General features: G+C 36.8%; 1 protein-coding gene and 1 long non-coding RNA gene across 9 annotated transcripts in view; one reads left to right on the forward strand and one right to left on the reverse strand.

The window, feature by feature from the left end:
* RBMS3 (RNA binding motif single stranded interacting protein 3) overlaps positions 1–20,134 on the forward strand; it is a 661,354-nt gene that overhangs the window by 56,116 nt on the left and 585,104 nt on the right. The gene's annotated exons all lie outside the window — the stretch shown is intronic.
* LOC129145430 (uncharacterized) lies at positions 1,856–18,463 on the reverse strand. The gene is made up of 3 exons (XR_008550975.1): positions 18,430–18,463; positions 4,062–4,147; positions 1,856–2,021 (listed from the first exon to the last, which is right to left on the reverse strand). It is a non-coding gene; the product is annotated as an uncharacterized LOC129145430 (long non-coding RNA).

Below are 20,134 nucleotides of genomic sequence, written 5' to 3' on the forward strand. Positions count from 1 at the left end.
TATGTGCATGTGTTAGGCATCCTGAGAGGGGCCTTCTCATTTTATCCTATAAAGAAGTTACTAGTCACTCTAGAATAAGGAACTGAAGCTCAAAAAATTTAGCAAATTGCCAAAGGCAAGCTGGCTGGTAAATACACCCCCAGATCCTATTCCTTTTCCTCATGTTTACTTACCCTTTACAGAAGAAAAAGTGGTAATGTCTTCATCATTGGGGTTAAATGTATATTTAAATAATTAGAAAAAAATTAAATACAATTCTGTGTACTTTTTCCTTTTTCTAGCCTTTGCCACAATTTGATTTTTTTAATTTAAAGATTTATTTTTTTTTTATATACAAGAACTGGGGTACAGGTCAGAGGTGTGTGGGGGGGGGTGAGAGGATTCACCAGAAACAGAGTGGGGATCAGAACAGGCAGATTGACTGAATTACACTGCTGAGGGGAGCAGTGGGCAATACAGGAGAGGTCTGCTGTGCCATGTGAGTAGCTTCCTGGCCGGGAATTGAACTCATGCTGCAGTGACTGGCAATAGCTTGATAGCACTGAGACTTTAACCCCTGTGCCACTAGGGAGGCCCCACAATTTGAAGTGGGGTTTTAAAGTGTCATTTTAGACAACTGAAACTGAGCTTTTAAAAACAATACTATCGTTATTTTTTCATTGTGGTATATGTGAAATTTAAAAATTATTCTGAAATAATCATACGTATCTATATGTGTGTACATATACATATGCATAAACACACATATCTTTCCAACAAGTTCCCGGGTGACAGTGAAACCATTGGGATCATACAATATAGACATATGTACATATATATGTATGTGTGTGTCTATATTATATGCTTATGTCTGTATTGTGTGTTCTATCTGTATGTGCATGTAATGAGACATAGCATCTTTGATTATTTTTAACCTTGAAAGCCTATCCTTTTGTTATTTTGTGGAGATGACAAAGGAACAAAGGTCAATTTAAAGTTGATGGACATTTATAGAGATGTTTACAAATTAATGAAAACATTGTTATCACAAGACTAACTTCTGGTCATCCAGACATTGTCCTAGAATGTGCTGATTAAAAATATTCAAAAATTCTCTCAGATGATCAAAACAATTTCTGATCTGGAAAAAATAAAGATCACTGCTTGTCCCAGGCCATCTGTAGATTTTAGGGATATGTTAGCGGACTTATATTTGGGTTTCCATGTGTGTTCCAATGTAGCTGCACAGAACCAAGGACTGATGTGATGGTCAAACCATTTTATAAATCTAAGACATGAATATAAACAACCTAACTAGTGCTTAGTGTCCCCAGGTAGATAGCTAAGGGGTATGCTTGTCAAGACTGGTTTTGCTAAATTAGATTTATGGTGCCAAATTATACTTGGTAATTGTGTTTTAGAAAAGCCCAAGCAATTTGCAAAACAAACAACTGCCTGATAATTTAGGGTAGAATGGCATACATGGGACGTATTTTATACTGTCTTTCCCATTTTTGAGATGACTAAGCTGAGACTGAACATTATGAAGTGACAACCCTGAGACTTCAGGTCAGTGCAAGATGGTGAGAGTGTGAATAAAACTCAAATGTCCTTGTCTATGCTCTTTCTTCTACATCACGATTGCCTTTCTGTAAGCTGTTTTTTATTTTGAACAAGCTTTACTTCTGTTTTGTCTTTGATTTGCATCCATTTTTATGTACCAGCTATAAAATATCAATTCTAGCATCTTAAATTTTTATATATAAGGCTTAGAATGTATTTTATACTTCATCTGTGAGTTATATAAAAGCAAATAAAATGCTTTGTACTTAGACTGATGTCAACTGAGGCACAAAGAAAGAATAATTGACTTGCCTTTAGTATAACTATACATTCTTAATAAACTGTAGGATGGAATCTCTCCTGTCAAGGTTTGGAACAATGGTTCTCAAAGTGTGGTCCCAGTAGCTTTCACATGACCTGGAAACTTGTTAGAAAAGCAAGTTCTTGGAGACTTCCTCAGACCAGCTGAATCAGATGCTCTGTGGGTGGGACACAGCAATCTGTGCTTTAAAAGCTCTCCAGGTAATTATGATTCACATTGGCATTTAAGAAGTACTATTTAGATTATACTGATCTAATATAAACCAATGTTCCTCCCTCCCTCTCTCCCTACCTCCTTCTGTCTCCACCCTCCCTTCCTTCTTATTTATCATAGAAGCATGTTAGGTTTTTTTTTTTTTGCATAATTAATGTCTTAAATGTGGAGTTGTTAAGCAACCGCTATATCAGCTATTGTTGGGATTTCCAATGCGATTTAGAGCCAATTTTGTCACCCCTTTGTGGATGAGTGAACCAGCACCATCAATTTTGATATGATTCTTGGCGGGTGTTTTCCTTGCTAATTTCAAATGATTGCCTCTCTTGTTTGTCTCTGCCACACTTGCTACTAATTGGCATTTTTGTTGGCAGGCGCCGCTGAGAGGTCAGCCATTGCAAGCCGAGACTCCCAGACCCACTCACACACTTGCCCTCACACCATGCTGGTGATCCCGCCTGGGCAGGAGTATGGAATGGGATGAGTTAGTTGGGAAAGCTTCCTTTTTTTCCAGAACCTATGCCATAATTCTTCCTGAGATGAGTTAGGGTATCCTCATGCCTCAAGCTCTAGCCCTAAATTTCCTTTTCACCAACATTAAATTCGCTTCATTATCTTTGTCTGGTTGAAGAAAGACCAAGACAAATGACATTTGCAAATGAGAGAATCTTGAGGGCAAGGCTTTGGAGTGTTCCTAATGAGAGATTAGTTTTTTTTTTCTCTCTGTCAATGTTTCCTGTGCTGATGGGAATGCCTGGAAGTGGCTGCGGTTCCTCACAGATGCAGGATTTCTGATCTGAATTTCTGATCTTTGTCCAAAAATGGCTGGAGAGTGCTATGTTGCCTAGTCATTAATCATGATTATTAAGCAAGAGCAGAGCAGAGAGCTTCATGACTGCTATTTAACTGCTAAGAGCACTGAAAAGTAGATAAATCTCAAGTCAACCTTTTTTAAAAGAAAAGAATGATGCTAAGAAAGATAATGTCTCTCTAGTGAGGGGCCAGTGGTATTCAATAAATTGCCGCACAGCTACAGTTCCAAGAGTTCTAACAAGAACCCCCACCTAAAATAATGTTCCTGACACCAGAAATTCCCTTTAGAAAGAAACTTTGAATGCATTAGAAGAAGAAGAAATTCCTTGGGAAGAGAACTGTTGACTTAAAATCACAAAGTAGTACAGACTTATGATTCCTGGTTATGCTCTGGGTAGGATGCGGCACATTTTGTTGGATGCAAATAGAAAAAATTGAGAGCAAGATAAATGAAGACCACCAAGGGCAAAAAATGATGTGTGCCAAGGGGGATAAATTAGACAGCTAAAAACCAGCACTGCATGCTATCACTTATATATAGAATGTTAAAAAACCAAGATAAAGAATGGTGATTACCAGAGGCTGAGGTGGGGGAAGAGTTACATAGATGTTGCTTAAGCTTAGAAGCTTGTAACTGCTTGATAACTTCTGGAGATACAATGCATGGTATATACAATGCATTGTGACTGTAGTCCATATACTGTTTTTATTTTAATATATATTTATTACATCATCCTTCATTTTTGTACAATGTATGATTTCCCATGAAATTCCCTCCACCAATTCACCTGTGCACCATCACCATAGTCTCTTGTGTTCTTCCTACCCCTGTCCTGATCCCTCTCCCTCCTCCTGCCCTGCTGAATGTCTGTGGTGTATGGTTGCCTGTTGATTTTTGATTTTTACTTTATTATAGTTATTTTTCCTGTTCCCTTATTTTTATCACACACTGTTTTTAAACCTCAAAGTTACTGAGAAACTAGATCTTGTTGTGACCACAAAAAAGAGATGATAATTACGTGACCTGATAAGGGTATTAGCTAAGGCTTCTGTGGTGATCATATTGCAGTATATACATGTTCAATTTAACCCACTGCATTTAAACTTACACAATGGTAATGTTTATTATACCTCAAAATATCAATTATATCACAAGAGATAGTGAACTTACACATTATTTTGCATTTTTGCTGGCAACTGATCTTGCCTACAGATTTCTTCTGTCAAAGTGTTTTTCTCCAAGGGATGGAATCAATCCTAGATGATAGAAATTTCAGTCACATGTAGGGAAAGATTTTTACATAATGTTGTGTGTCTTCCCCTGCCCCCCGCCCCAGAACTGGTTCTGTAATTTGCGGGGTAAAGCACAAAACGATAATGTGAACATTTTTTGAATAATGTTCAGAATTTATTAAGATTTTCTAGACAAAACAGCAGAGAACTGAGCAAAAGCCAGGGTTCTAGGTGAGGCGTTCTGTGCATACATCTCATGCCCAAGAAAAACTCTTCCCTTATTCATTTTTCAAAGTATTCCCCTCTTTCAACCATTTCACACATTGATGGAATAATTTTGTAATGCTCTTTTCAAGCATTGTGTTAAACATCACTTTTGTTTTGAATATTGGTGGGTGTTTTCTGAAAGCTAAACATGTCTCAAAATCTGCCCCTACATTATATTTCAATTGTGTAATACAGGTGTTTCCCTTAGATTTTAACTTCATGGTGGACCAAAAGCAATATACACTCAGTGGAAACTGGGCTTCAAATTTTGAATTAGGACATTCTCTTTTTCACTTTCAGAATAGTACTCAATATATTACATGTGCTACTCAGCATTTTCTTACAAAATTGGCTTTGTACTAGATGATTCTGCCCAACTATAGGCTCATCCATGTGTGCTGAGCGCATTTAAGTTAGACTAGGCAAGGCTGTGTTCTGGAGGCTAGCTGTATTAAATGCATTTTCAACTTATGATATTTTCAATTTACAATGGGTTTATAAATGTAACCCCATCATAAGTTGAAGGAGATCTATAGTGAGATTTGTCAAAATGCCAATTCTTTCTTCTGTTCAAAAGTCAAGTGTCCTCAGAAGGAAGAACTGTCTTTTGCCTAAATCCATCATATCAAAAGCAAAGCTGGTATTGTCACAAAAGCTCCTAAAAATAATTTTACATTTTTTAGGAGATTCAAATATATCCATGTCCTCTCTGTACTTTTTTATTGTGTTTAGTTTACAAGAAAATTCTATCACAGTGTTTCAGTGGCACAATAAAAATGATAGGAAAGTACATTTTGCTTTTTTTATTATTCCTTTCCATGATATAATTTAGAATAAGGTAAATTTGTTTTGAATAAATATGAGTTTTTCTTTAGTTAATGCCTTTTAATCATGATCTCTATATTTTATTAGTTTCAATCTATGAAAGATCATTGTCATAAGCTTCATACTATTCTTGAAGTGAATAGGAAGGGCTAAACACAAGCAGTAATTATTTTGGCTTGCTAGCAGAAAATAAGTATTTTTACCTTTATCTATAAAATGTGTTTATATATGAATATATGTAAGGTAAATAAGCAGTGAAAAGGCATTCATAATATATGCAATTGAATTTTAAATGCTAATTATATAATACATAAAAGTAAGTGATCAAATGTTTCCTATGTTCTCTCATTTATTTCTAAATTATGAAGTAGATATCAACTTTTTTAAAAATAAAAAAGGTTGAGGGAAATTGTGTTGCCTATTTTAATACCCTGGAGGATTAGCACACAGCCTGTATTAATTAAAAAATCGATGCCTTTTCCATAACACTCTGCCATTTCCAGGAAAACATTTTAAAGTTTTCTAAGTATTCTTACTCTATTATCACTTTTTATCCCTCCTTCTTATATTAATACATATAATAAATATTCATTTTGGAGCAACATAGTTATTTAAGCTCAAGAAAGTAAGGTGAGGAGGCTGAGCTTTCTTAACTCACCAGGAGCCCATCAAAGAGTAGAACATTCCTTAATGGCCCCCAACTCCGTGTTCTAGCCCTAGACCTTGCCGGCTCTCCTTGGCGCCTCCTGTTCAGCTCTCAACCAACAGCATACATTTACCTCAAATAGTTTTTAATCCTTTGTAATTCTCTACCTATTTGTCATGTATTGAATTATTATTTTCTGTTTTCCACCATCTAAAGTAATAATTACCCTCCAACAAAAAAAGATAAACTATAGTCATTTTCATTCTGAAAATGTAGAACTCAGCTCTTCATTTAGGGACTACGCCAAAGACTGCTAATTGGATTTAATTTAATTGGAATAAAACCAAAGTGGCAATTTTTCTTTTGTCTGTATAACCTCACTCCTCGGTTCAATGTTCATGAAATATACTATGTTTGGTAAGATCAAATCCCTGGGGATACAATTGGGGTAGCTAGTAACTCTAGAAAAGTCTGAAAGTAATAACAATTTTTGTCTGATTCGGAGAAGCTTTTTTTTTTTTTTTTTTTTTTTTGGCTGTAATAATGTGTAATAAATTCAGAAGAGGCTGTACTGACTTCTGAGTTATTTACAAGAATGGAGATTTCAAGTGTGAGCAGAAAATAGATAATTGGCTTCTTTATTTTATCAACTCACTTAGTGGATCATCTACAGGGATTGGAAGTCTACGTCTCTGTACCACTCGCAGGTTTGCTGAAAAGCTGAGCAATTGTAACTTTGAAGGCAATTGTTAATGAATAGAAAATAGTGAATTCTTTAGTGACTTTGGTATATTTCTAGCTGGTTGCTTCATTAAATATAAAATATGCAAAAAATTAATTGTGCCTGTTAATCTGTACTTCTGTCTCATTTTTATTTGCATAAGTGAATAGAGTTTAAGAATCTATGGGGTAAAAACAAGTATCTTTCAGAATCATAGTACAAGGAACAGTTAACAAGGCTAACATCACAAAGACATAACTGGTCAATTAGCTGTACTTCTAGGATATTACTAAATGGTGAGTGATTTATTTCAATAGGTTGAAAATTTGATAATCTTGAATCTTATATTCTACTCTTGTTCTGACCTATTGCTTAGTCAGGTAAGTTACACTAAAACTTATAAATTGTGATTTGAAAGTTCTTCACACATTGTAGAAATAATTTATGCATTTGAGGACAAGTTGAGGAAGATCCCCTGAGGTCCTTCTCACTGTAAAATTCTCATATAATGATTCTAAGTTTATAAGATAGTGTTGAAAAACCATCTAAAAATTTTGTTGGACTAATTTTCAGGTGGAAAAATGCATTTATTTGCTTGTCTTAACCTGGAAGCTGAAATTCTAATCAAATGAATATTATGTTTTATAGGTTAAAGTTATTTTAGAAGTAGCACTTATTTATGAAAACTTTTTCCTTCCAAATGTAATAAAAAATCATAGAAAAATTCTAACCTCAAAGATGGAAGATGATATTTCCCCTGCTGAAATATCACTTAGGTCTTCGTAGCAATGTTGGTGAGTTGAAAGTACCAAGGAATGCTGGTCCTCACTCTTTACCCCTCAAAACCACCTCTATCTTTTAACAATTTCTTCACATGACAAAGACTCTAGAATAGTGACCAGATTTGAACTGAGAACTTTCTCTCCATTCCCCACTTTGCTGTACTCCCCAGCGGAGTGGGCTCAAGGCATGTCCTTTGCCTACATTGTTCTCTGCTTTCCTACCAGTCTGCACTGCCTCAGAACAGCACTGCAGACTTCAGTAGCAGTGTTAGCATTGCAGGGCTAGGAAATGGAGATCACATGCACTTCATAAGGTACCTTTCTACAGTCACAATACCTTGATTGGAGGCAAAACTTGCATTTGAGCCTCGAGCTTTCTTCTTTCTGCTGTTGCCTGTCCTGATCACAGCAGAAGAAATCCCATTTTTCTCAACTCTTTCCTCCTTTTCCCCTCTCCTTCCTTCCAGTAAAGCAAAGTGCTAACCCCTCTTCTGTTTGTAAAAGAGAGCCTTGCCTTAATACTTTTTATCCATCCATTGTTTTCAAAATTGTGTTATATCAGGTTGTGCTCCTACCCCCATGTAGTGCTAAACTATTTTGAATCCCATCACGATCCAGTGGGTTCTGTAGAATTTTACCACGCAATAGCATTTGCTGTATTCCTGGAAAGTATAGCAAACATTGTCTCCTAAAAATCTTGAATTTCTTTTAATTAAACCAAGGACAATTGGAATTGACCTTGGTTTTGCTTCAGTTCATGAGTTCTGAATCTTCTTCTGGGAATTGGCTGGTAGAGAGCAAGTTCCCAATCATAGCTGCTATTTTTAGTTTCAGAAGGACTATTGTGTCTATAAATGGTATTCCTTTTGTGGAGGCTAATGTTTTAAATGCAGTCCAAAATCAATTAGCTATTATGTGCAACCAGGCTACTTGTGAGAAAGGTAGCATTTCTCTTTTGTGTATGCTACCAGTATTGGGTGCCTAGACCACAGGGTAAGGACTTGAGATGGTAACTGTTGCTTTTCTGGAAGTAACTTCAGCCAATGATTTTTATGCATATATTCCCCTTTCTCTTCTCCCCAACGGAATCGTGTATTTATTCATTTTTGCCATGCAATCACAGATGTTTTGCCCCTGTGGCTGTTTTCTCTGACTCCTGTTCTAGCCCTTACCTATTTCTCTACAGGAACTTTTACTCCAACAAGAAGTCTTTTCTCAAAGGACTGTACTGTACCCTTGTTAATTATCAAATGTCGAATTTCAACCACCCTTGCAAACACCATTTAGCTAGTGGTGATGGCAGCGATATTTGTCTTGTTAAAGTCCCTGAAGTTAAATTACTGCTGCACACTTCTCCTTCAAGGCCAACTTGTTAGTTATGGTGGAAGTGAGCTATTGACTGGGATCTTCTCATTCACCTAGACTTCCTTTATTATTTTAAATGATCTCATGAGCTAAAGGGCAGTGATTTGCATTCATCCTTCAATGAATTCTACCTGACAGTCCTGTCTGCAGTGTTACTTGTGAGCAGAGCAGAAGGACTGAGAATGAATAAATTGTCTTGAAAAGCCATGGTTTTATCTACTGCTGTCACAGAAATGCTATAGATTTCAATTTCCTTGGCGGAGGAATGCTTAGTAACAGGAAGTCCAATATTCTCACATTTGTGAAGCCAGAGGAATAGTTTTTCTCCCACTCATTTCTCTTTCACTATTTTTGGCTCTCAGCTATGCTTTCCCTAAAACCTCGATTCCCCCATTGCTTTTATGGGGATTCCTCTGAAAGACATAAAATCTCTCTCTCCATAGGAAGCCCTTTGATAGGAGACAGCTCTTTCCATCTGTACGTTTTACTTGACTTGCATGTGGTTTTCTCATCCAAATGTAAAACTCATCATGCTCTAATGCAACTTAACTGGAGTCTCTCTGAAAATGCAGGTTTATGAGTGAGTCTGATGTTTGGAAGGGCAGACTGCTTAGAGGAGAACATTAAAGAAACAGCTTTGATTGAAGTCCTGATATAGATGGTGACAATGTAATTAAAGTGATTCATCTGGAGTAAAGCAGGTATTTCAAACTAATTATAAAATGGCTTGGACACACCCCCAGACTGTAAAATGGTGACTCAATGCCAACTTATTGATACAGAGAAGGGGAGAGTGAAGTGTTAAAATGGTGTCATTATTCTTTTATCAAGAGGGTGCCACAAAATTAAAAAAAAATATGAATTATTTTTATATTGGTGGTTTCTCTGTGAGTCGTTAGCTCTCTTATCCAAGACCAACATTAAATATGCTGATTGAGATGATAAATGGAGACAGGTTCAGGAAACACAGAATACTTACACACACACCCAGAGTGCTCCCATATTGCTATCCATTCATTCTTAACCAAAAGTACCACACATTTACTTGCTTGCTGCTACTTTATAGGAATATGAGCACACAAAACACCAGCAGAAGACATAGCACATAGTAGGGGCTCCACATTCGTGTGTGTGCTGAAGCCAGATGCTTTTGAATGTGCAAAATGGTAACAACTGTGAAGTGTTGCTTCCGGCTCTTGCTTTGATTTGTCTGGCCAGTTGCACTGTCCTGTGAATTCTAGTGAAGGCAGTTATATTGTGTAGGGTTTCAGAATACCCATGTTATCCTAGAACAAATCAGTTTATGCAATATTGATGAGCATCAGTAGGGAAATACTTTCAGGCCTCTTGCATCCCAATTTAATTTTTTTTCTGAACTTCTAGAAAAGCTAGTATTTGATATTGTAGAGTTGGAGGGTTTAGCGCTTGAGAGCACTCCTTTGGCAAATGTATCAATAATTGCTGAGCGTAACTTTCTAACTAAAAGTCTCTGAGAAATAACCTCTTGCCAGATTTCAGGTTTTCCTTCTCTTTGTATCCTGTAAAGAAAGCCTGGTGGTGGATTTTCAGTTAATGCCTTCGGCTACATGAAAAAGGAGTTTGACCAAGAATGTCGAGAATTCCTTTGGTGCCCAAAAAGGAAATATGAGGACTCTGGAGGCTGATGAGAGAGATGGAAAATGGGGAAGCCATAAACATCATGCTGATTCCTGCAATTGATTTTATTTTCAAATTGAGCATTTTTATAAAGCTTCAAGTTAACTTTCTAGTACTTTCATGTTTAATAGAAGCTAGTGTCCCTTAAGTGACAAGTATGTGTAGGTACATGCATTCATTCTAGTGCTATGGCTTTTTTTTTTAAGATTTATTTATTTATTTTTATACAAGCACTGGGTACAGTCAGATGCGCGGGAGGGTGAGAAGGTTCGCCAGAGCCAGAGCAGGGAGCAAAACAGGCAGGAGGACCAAGGTACACTGCTGAGGGGAGCAGCGGGCTCAGCAAGAGAGGTCTGCACGCCATGTGGGACCCTTGCCGGTGGCCGGGGATCGAACCGGCACTGCAGAGTCTGTGGGCAGCCTCGCAGCCCAGCGATCAACCACTGCACCACCAGGGGAGGCCCTCTAGTGCTATGGTTTTAAAAGTTATTTAGTATAAATAGGTTTCATTTGTTGCAAACTAAAATTGGTATGAGAAAGGGGGGTAAAGATCTGTTGTTTTTTTTTTTTAATTTACCAAAACTAAACATACTTGTAATCCTGTTAAATTATAGTCTAGTTTGTATATTCTTGATAATTAAAGCTATTATCTATGGGGGGTGTGTGTGTGTGCGTGTGTGCGTGCGTGTGTGTGTGTGTGTGTGTGCATGTGTGTGTGTGTGTGTTTGTTCATGATGGGGAAAATACGGGCTGTGGGGAAGAATGGCATTTTGATGAATCACAGGAAATAGTAAATTATGTGGATTCCACATGGTTCCCAAGGCTATGACAAAGATTTTACTTCTGAAATTCATGAACCAAGGTCCAAAGGGAGCTTGGATGGAATTACAATTCAAATGGTTTACTTTGGGAAGAGTACAGGGTGGGGACAGAATTGAAATTTCAGTATATATATATATTTTTTCCCAACAAAACCCATACGAACAGGCACTCTTAAGAGAGGGAATGCAAACTTTCACACTAAAAATGTCCAGCAGTGTGAAGCACAGAAGCATTTAAGATGATATTGGTTTTTAAAAGTTTAGGTTGGGGATAACAATAATCGTCTATTCAAAACATTTCAGGAAAGACCATAACTTCACTGGGCAGGGGGCCCATCGACATGAAACAAGATGAAGGAAATAATGAGAAATGATTGTTCCAGACTCCTGTATACTTGCCATGCATTGAGTTTCAGGGTCTTTTATAAATAAAGTTGGAAATCTTATTTTTTCTCCCTCAGAACTCTTGTTTTCGTTTCGTTTCAAGTCTCTTGGTTGGCTTGTCAATTAAGCTAATGAAGGCTGAAAATAATTCCCCAAAGGGGATATTGAACTAAAACATTTCAGGCAAAATCATTTCTAAGACCTTTAATCTAGTCAGGAAATATTAATAATATGCAAGTGGGGTTATGCATAAAAGGAATGCTATAAAATGCTACATTGTTCCTGGTGCATATAGTCAGACAAAACACTGCCTTTACTGTCTCCAGAAAATGAGAGATAATTTATGCAGTTCATCAACAGGCTTTATTATAGTGCTGCATATTTGCGGCAGACCTAAGGCCGTGGGAACTCTGCTCCTTTAAAAAAAAAAAAAAGTAGTCAAATCAAATCACGCTTTATTTTTAAGAAGGGGAAAAATACAAAAATGGAAATATAGTTTATCGTCTCGGCTTTTCAGTAATAAGTGGTGTAGCAATTGGCAAAAACTAAAACTCCAACTCTCTGAGTTCCAATTTCCTCCTAATTAAGTGAGGTCACAGGGATTGGGGATTGACTTTAACTAGCAAATTGAGGCTTGATTCAAAAATTGGAATGTCCACTTCTCACCCAATAATCAACATGAAATTGTGCCCCTGTCTCCAGCTCCCATCTCCAGCTGAATGGACTGCCCAATGTAATGGTGCAAGCTTAGGGCAGCGTTTTGGCTTTCTCCCCCCAAACCCCCTGATCCTCATTTCTGATGTGCTCCTGTCAGGGGTGAGGGAGAGGCCGAAGATGTCAGGCAGGCAGGGGGCTTGCTGCTTGCTCTTGGTCCTGAGAAGGCTTTGCATGTTGCTTCTCTTTCCTTCTTGGGAATTTGCTTCAGATTTCAGGAGACTCTGCTGTGAATGTTGGAAAGCAAAGCTGGGCACACGATGATCCACTTTCCTCCAGCTGTCTGCTGCTCTTTAGCCCGCTGGTCCTTCTGAATTCTTTTTGTCAGAGTCTTCGTAGCCTCCCAGTGGTTCTTCTGGATAGGAGACTGACAAACTTCACCCTGGCTTTCCCTCCCTCTGTTCAGTAACCCACATCTTGTCCAGAGAGGATACTCACCCTTGGCTCACTCATCCTGACTCCAACAAAATTAGTGTCCAGATGATCCCAGGACTCATCCCTCCTGCAAAGCAGCCTCATCGGCTTCTCTTTTTATCCTCTGCATTTTTCAAGCGGGATCAATCACAGTCCATTTTGCCCCATTAACTGAGAGGAACACAGTGAGCTCTTAGGGTTGCTTCTGAAATTCCTCTCTCTTAAGTTGAGGTTTAAGCAGGGAACGATTTTCCCCAAGCAGATCTCTTTCACATGGCATTCCTGACTCTGCTTCCTTAGTCTGCAATGATTTTTTAACCCCAATTTAGATTTAAGGTTTTCTAACCAACTCTCTTGTCATTCTACACTGACATTTTGCATATGCTATTGTAGGGGGTGCCTTGCAGAACTTAGCTTTCTGTTTTATCTTCCTGTCTCAGAATAATCTAGTTTAACACACTGGTTAAAAATGATCTAAATTCAAGTTGTTTTCACAATTTATTTTTCTGCTTCTCTGTGAATCCATCTAATAAATTCCTATTTAGTCATATGATTCTAAATGGTCACTAAAAAAATTAAAGGGAATTTTTAAAAAATTGTCTTTATAAAATTGTGGCTAAGAACTAAGGGATAGCTTTTCCTTTATCCATCCATCTATCCACCCACCATTTTGTCGATTATTTGCTTTCTTTTTATCAATTGAACAATCAATTGAGTTAGGATTGTTTTATTTTAGAGCTTTGCAACTTATTTACAAATATTTCTAGGTTTGGATTGGACTAGCACAAAAGATGAAAAAAATCGACATGTAAATTTCAGTTCATTTACCACATATAAAATAAAAGCTTAATTGTATCTTAAAATATCTTTATTTGACAAAATTGTACTGAACATCTTGTACTTGTAAGGCACTCCAGTGGGTGGTGCAGTGTTCACAAAGGCAGATGGGACTAAAACCCTGTCTCCTGGGACAAAGCTTATGGTTTGTTTTAAGACAAGGTGGTTGTTTAGGATGAGCCTTAACTGTATCACAACTGAAAAGTGGCCCCCATTTCTTTAAATTTGTAATTGATCATTTGCTGAAATAATTTAAACCATAATATTAAGTAGTATGTTTTCTATTTAATATTAACACATGTGAAGAGGGAAAAATAAGTGGTCTGCAATCCACTAAGCACAAAAAAATGTAGTAAATGAAATGAAACCAAAAATATTCCCATTAAGAAGCTTTTAATCGGATGGAAAGCTATGAAAAGAAAAGAGAGCATCTATCCTTTTCTCCATGTCTTCCTTTTAAATCAGTTTAGTTTAATAGTTCTTAACTGTTTTAGAACATTTTCTGTATATATTTGCATTATTTGTATAAATTTATCATTATAAATATGCATTATGATTTATGTTTGTATGATGTATATAAAATTATTATCATAGATAGGCATATTTCAGAATGCTTATTTGAGTTTTTCTCCTTTCTCAGTTCACCTTTCTATTTCTCTTTCATTTCTACTTCACTTTTTAAAAATAGTGATAGTGCATTCCTTATTGAGATATGTAGTTAATCAGTATACTGTTTATAGATGTTTTCATGACTAATATAAACCATTATGTGATAAACATTATCATGAAGATATCTTTTTTAAAAATATTTTATTTATTTTTGTGTAGAAAAACTGGGGTGTAGGCCAGGGGTTGAGATGATTCAAGAGACAAAGTGGGGAGCAGAACAGGCGGACCTACTAAATTACACTGCTAAGGGAAGCAGTAGGAGAGACTGCAGAGGTCTGCTGTGCCATGTGTGGATTAGTTCCCTGGCCAGTGTGAAACTCAGGCCTTTGAGGTGGTAGCACTGAGACTTAACTCTTAGGCCTCCAGGGAGGCCCTGTGTATATATCTTTATGAACCTTAGGGAGTATACTCACGGTAAATTTTTAAGAGCTGTCATGCTAGATCTAAAGAACCCCGAGTTTTTGTTATTTTAGTAGAGATTGTGAATTGGCCCATAGAAATGATCCAGACATTTATACTTTATTCAGTACAGCTGAGTTTGTGTTTTCTCATAACCTCTCTAACATTTTGCTGATTGAGCTTACAAACTTTTGCCAATGTGAAATGTGAAATATGTAACCTCATTGGTTTGTTATGTATTTCTGTTATCATAATGAAGGTTAAGTCATATTTGTTCATCATTTTGTATTTTTTCAAGAAACTTACTGTTCTCTACTTTTTTTTTTGGATTGTATGTCTTTTTAGTGATGTTTTGAGATATTTGTAAATTAAAGAAATAACAACCACATCTGTCATGGCATTGCATATTTTCCCCCCAGTTTGTGTTCTACATTTGGTTGTATATTTTTTGCTATACAAAAGTTAAAAGTATTTGCGTAGTAAGAGCTACACATATTTTGGAGACTTCTTCATTTTACACCCACTTAAAACAGCTCTCCCACTCAAAGATTATATATAAAGTCATCATACTTCCATTTAGGCATTTTGCATTTGTTTTTATATTTTAGTGCAAGGAGTGAAATACACACACACACACACTACAAATACATATGTACACATCAATTCACATATAATACACTTTTAAAAATTATATAAACTTAAAAAAAATCCATTCATTTGGGCCTATAGTCCCAACACCAATTATTGAAAAGTTCATCTTTCTACACTGGAAATTTAATTGTATCATGAATTTAATTTCTATGTGTCAATTTAAAATTTATTTGTATGGTGGATATAATTCATGTTTCGTTTCGAAAATATTTCTGAATTTTTTTCTTTTTCTTTTGTTCCATATGCCATAAATCCATTTCTACTCTCAAAACAATGTTATGATTATTTGTGCATATTTTAGAACTATTTGCCCTTTTAAATCTTCATTTTCAATTTTTTTCTGCTGTGTCATTTTTTTTGGTGGGGGAGGAGAGGCAACCATTGTATTCTTATTCACAAGCATTCACTATTTTGTGGCTATTTTAATTGGGACTACATTAACTTTGTGGATAAATTTTGAACAATTTGAGCTCTTTTTTGCTCTCCTAGTTCCTCCTATGGTGCATGGTACATCTATCACTCACTAAAGTAGTCTGTGGTAGATTGCAGAAATATTAATTTTCTTCACATAAGCATAAAAATTTTGTTTAGATTTATAGCTCGATTTCTCCTGTGGAAATTGATTTACCTCTTCTTGTGTTTTCCACACTTGAGTGATAATTTTACATATACCTCCTTTTCAGAATTATCTTTATGTTCCTAAGTTTACAGTCATAGTTTTCCTTGAGGTGTAATAACATTCCCTAAAAATAATGATAAATATTTCTCCTGATATCCTATTTTTGTATCTTTTTCATATCTTTTCTATAGCATCTAATGCCTTCAGAGCATTAAATATTTTATATGCTATAAAATTAGCATATAAATAGATATGCATTATGTTATAAAATTATAGCATATTCTCCCTACATTCTTGATGATGATGTGTATCATTCGTATAGACTATTAACCATAATGGTGGTATGCTCTGTGTGTGCACAAATGTTTGTGCACATGTGTGTGCATGTGTGTATAGTTAAGGTAGATATTTCTATATGGGTTACTCTAGTGTATTGGATTTGAACTCTGTGCCTTTTTTGTACTGATTCATATATACTGTTTCTGTGTAGAGTCATAGAAACATTTGTTTTTTAAATAGCCATCAGCTTCGTTCTTTGCTTGACTGCAGCAGGGGATTTTTGCTCTTCCTTTACTTCTATAATTAGGTTTGTGGGAAGGAAGATTTTGAAATCATGTTTTATTCTGCCATCTGAAACCAGAAATCCTGGTGGGAAGGTTTTAATAATTCATTTGGAATCTCTCTATAGCAAATCAAATAGAGTTATGTACTTTTCACTTGATGATTTTGCTAATGGGACTCTAATATTCATGACTTAGGAAACCAAAACCAGCCAAAATGTTTTAAAACAACATAATTAATTTTTTCTTGGAAATTTCTACTGCAGTGCATTTGGACTTTGATAAAATTATAAACAAAAAAAAGAGTGATCAACACTTGTATTTTAATGCATATGTAATTTCTTATTAACAGTGCTTCATTGATGAACATATGTAATTATTTTAGGTATGAACCAAAATTCCTCTAGAAGTAGATGAATTCTTCATCTGAAATGTATATTTGCAATCACATTACCTACCATCAATTAGCATTAAAATCAGATTTGCCAGCAATTTTAGTCACCAGTAAAGGTTATTTAATTTTTTTTCCTGATTTTTACTTATTGGCAACTTTTCTTATGAAATTCTTCTTAACATTGCACTTACAATTTATTAATCATTCAAGTTTTCTACATTTTTACCATTTTTATCCCAACATTATAATTAGGAAATACCCATACATTTGAACATTTCTTTACTTTTTTTTTTGTTTTGCTCTCACTCTACACAGGTGTATGTATGGATGATGTATATGTAGAGAGCTACATGCTTGTATATTAATTTCCACAAGTTTTTTCTATCCACACATATTCATGCCATACTAAAGTTTTGTTCATTTGTGGTGTGAAATATAACTTTCAAGTAGACCATATTCTTAAATCTGATGTAATGTCATTTCTTCCCCACCCCGTGTGTGTGTGTGTGTGTGTGTGTGTGTGTATAGGTATGTATGCCAGCTACATAACTGGTTAAATTTCTTAGGTATTTTCATGGAGTTAAAACATGAAAAGATAGAAAGATAGGGTTGGTTGCCTAGGGGTTAATGTTCCAGCACTGTCAAGCTATCACCAGCCCCTGCAGCATGAGTGTAATCCCTGGCCAGGGAGCCAACCCACATGGTGCAGCAGACCTCTCCTGTCTTGCCTGCTGCTCCCCTCAGCAGTGTATTTCAGTCAGTCTGCCTGTTCTGCTCCCCACTCTGTCTCTGGTGAATCTCTCACCCCCCACCTCTGACCTATAACTCAGTTATTGTGTGCATAAATAAATAAAATATATCTTTAAAAAAAAGAAGAAGAGATGAATAACATACCTGTTACTGGTTTCTGGCTCTGCAGTTACAATGCATCCATTGCAGACACCTGGCAGAGTGGACACTGACCAAGAGGAACTGCTCTCACCTGCTTATTTGGGCAATGCTGGAATTTGACCAATTACACTTTCCCTTGGAGACCACAAGTCTCTCGCTTACTAGTACAGCACTTACTCTTGGTCAAGCTACATTCTAAGAACTTTACCCAGTTTTAACAAAACTATATGTAATATATTATGATTAACCACTCCATTTCCAAATGGGAAATTGAGGCACAAGGCATTTAGGTTACTTGTCTAACTTAAGTATAAACCAGGATTTAAATCAAGCAGTTTAGTTCCAAAGTCCATACTCCACAGTAGTATATCTCATTCATTTTTTAAAATATTTATTTATCTATGCATAGAAGAACTGGGGTGTAGGCCAGAGATACAAGGTTTTAGAGGATTCACCAGATATAGATTGGGGAACAGAACAGGTAGACTGACTGAAATACACTGCTGAGGGGAGCAGCGGGTGAGTCAGGAGGTGTCTGCTGCACCATATGTGTGTTAGCTCCCTGGCTGGGGATGGAACTTGGGCCACCGCAGCAATGATAAAGCTGGAACTTAACCCCTATGCCACCTGGGAGGCTCACCATGTCTCATTCTTTCCCTGTGTCATAATTATTCATGAAATGAGCTCTTACAGGCTGGTTGTCCTCTGTTAAGGAGCTTGGTCAGTCATAGCTACCATTCTGTTCCCAGTGACATCACAGTGCCTGGCTGGGGTAGGTGATACTATACAGTTTTACTTTTTAAAATGAACTAAAAGCTTGTCTTTACAATACAACTTTTTGGATGACTCCCTAGTACACAGCCTTCATAATAAACCTAGAAAAGATAAGGTTTGCTTAAAGGAAAGTCAATAAAAAAGTGTTATTTTTCTAACATATGTCTTGTTTGCCCTTCTGCTTAATTCACATTTGTCATCAGCATACTTTAGAAATTTTATGACAAATGACCATTCATAATAACATGGAGCTTCCTAACACCCTACTCACTCTTATAGTTACACAAGGTGACTCTTACAAAAAAGTCTTCACAGTATATATAAAACAGAAGCTCTGGTCATCTTCTGATGACACTTGTTTAGTTAGAAAACACCATTGCATATTTGCTACATCCCACAAAAAAACATACTACTCATTACAACAACATTAAGTCTTCCAAAACATGATTGACTCTACAGTGTGACCCTTTGTTTTCGAAATCAAAGGAAAGCTTTGGGTAAAAGGCTATTCCTTTTTTCTCCAAAGAAGAAATTGTGATGGGAAATTACAATGAAGCATCATTTGTATTAAAAAAAAAAAACAAACCCAAGTATTAAGTGTACAGTTCAATGCCTTTTGATAAAGGTATCATCTAAAACAACCTTCCCAATCAAGATAAGAACAGTTCTGTTCTTCAGAAATGTCTCACATTCCCCGACAGCCGATGCGCCCTAACCCCACTCTTCAGCAAACACCAGTAAGATTGTGATCACAATAACTTAACTCTGCCTGTGCTAGAACTTCCTAAGAACCTTATAAAAACAGAACTATGTGAAAAGAACTATAATTGTGGTCACTTGTTTTTGTAAGTGCTGCTATTTGGCTTCATAATAGGTTCATCATCCAGAGAAAAATATATTGATGAAGTATAACCGGTAGAATGCACAACTCAATTCATACTCAACACAGACAATTTAGGGTGTTTTTAGACTAGTCTTGAAGAATGGGTCTTGTACTAGCAGTTTCTCTGGGCTTTGTGCATTGTCTCTTCCTTTTGTACATCTTTACATCTTTTTTTTTTTTTTAGAGGCATGTTTTATTTATTTATTTGTTTGTTTGTTTGTTTTATACATGCACTGGGTACAGTCAGAAGCGCGGGAGGGTGAGAGGATTCACCAGAGCCAGAGCGGGGAACAGAACAGGCAGACTGACGATACACTGCTGAGGGGAGCAGCGGGCAGCAGGAGAGGTCTGTGCGCCATGTGGGACCCTCCTCTGGTAGCCGGGGAGCAGCTGGGGATCGAACCGGCGTCACAGAGGCCGCGGGCAGCTTCACAACCCAGAGCTCAACCGCTGCGCCACCGGGGAGGCCCTGTCTCTACCTTTTGAATGACAGCTGTGTGCAGTGGTTTCATAGCCCTCTCAGTCCAGTTGTGATGGGAACATACTTTTAGTCCATGTTGTGTAGTCCTAGTGGTGAACTGGTGGCACCCAGCTGTCAAGCAATTAATTCATTATAATCCTTCAAGAGATTATTTTCTTAGGCAATTTATCGGGGCAAGAAATCCTCTGAAAGGGCCTCCCTGGTGGCGCAAGGGTTGAGCGCTGGGTTGCGAGCCCGCAGCCTCTGCAGTGCCGGGTC

The sequence above is a fragment of the Talpa occidentalis genome, unplaced genomic scaffold, assembly GCF_014898055.3.
Source record: "Talpa occidentalis isolate TD23 unplaced genomic scaffold, MPIMG_talOcc4v2.1 talOcc4.10, whole genome shotgun sequence".
Classification (NCBI taxonomy): domain Eukaryota; kingdom Metazoa; phylum Chordata; class Mammalia; order Eulipotyphla; family Talpidae; genus Talpa; species Talpa occidentalis.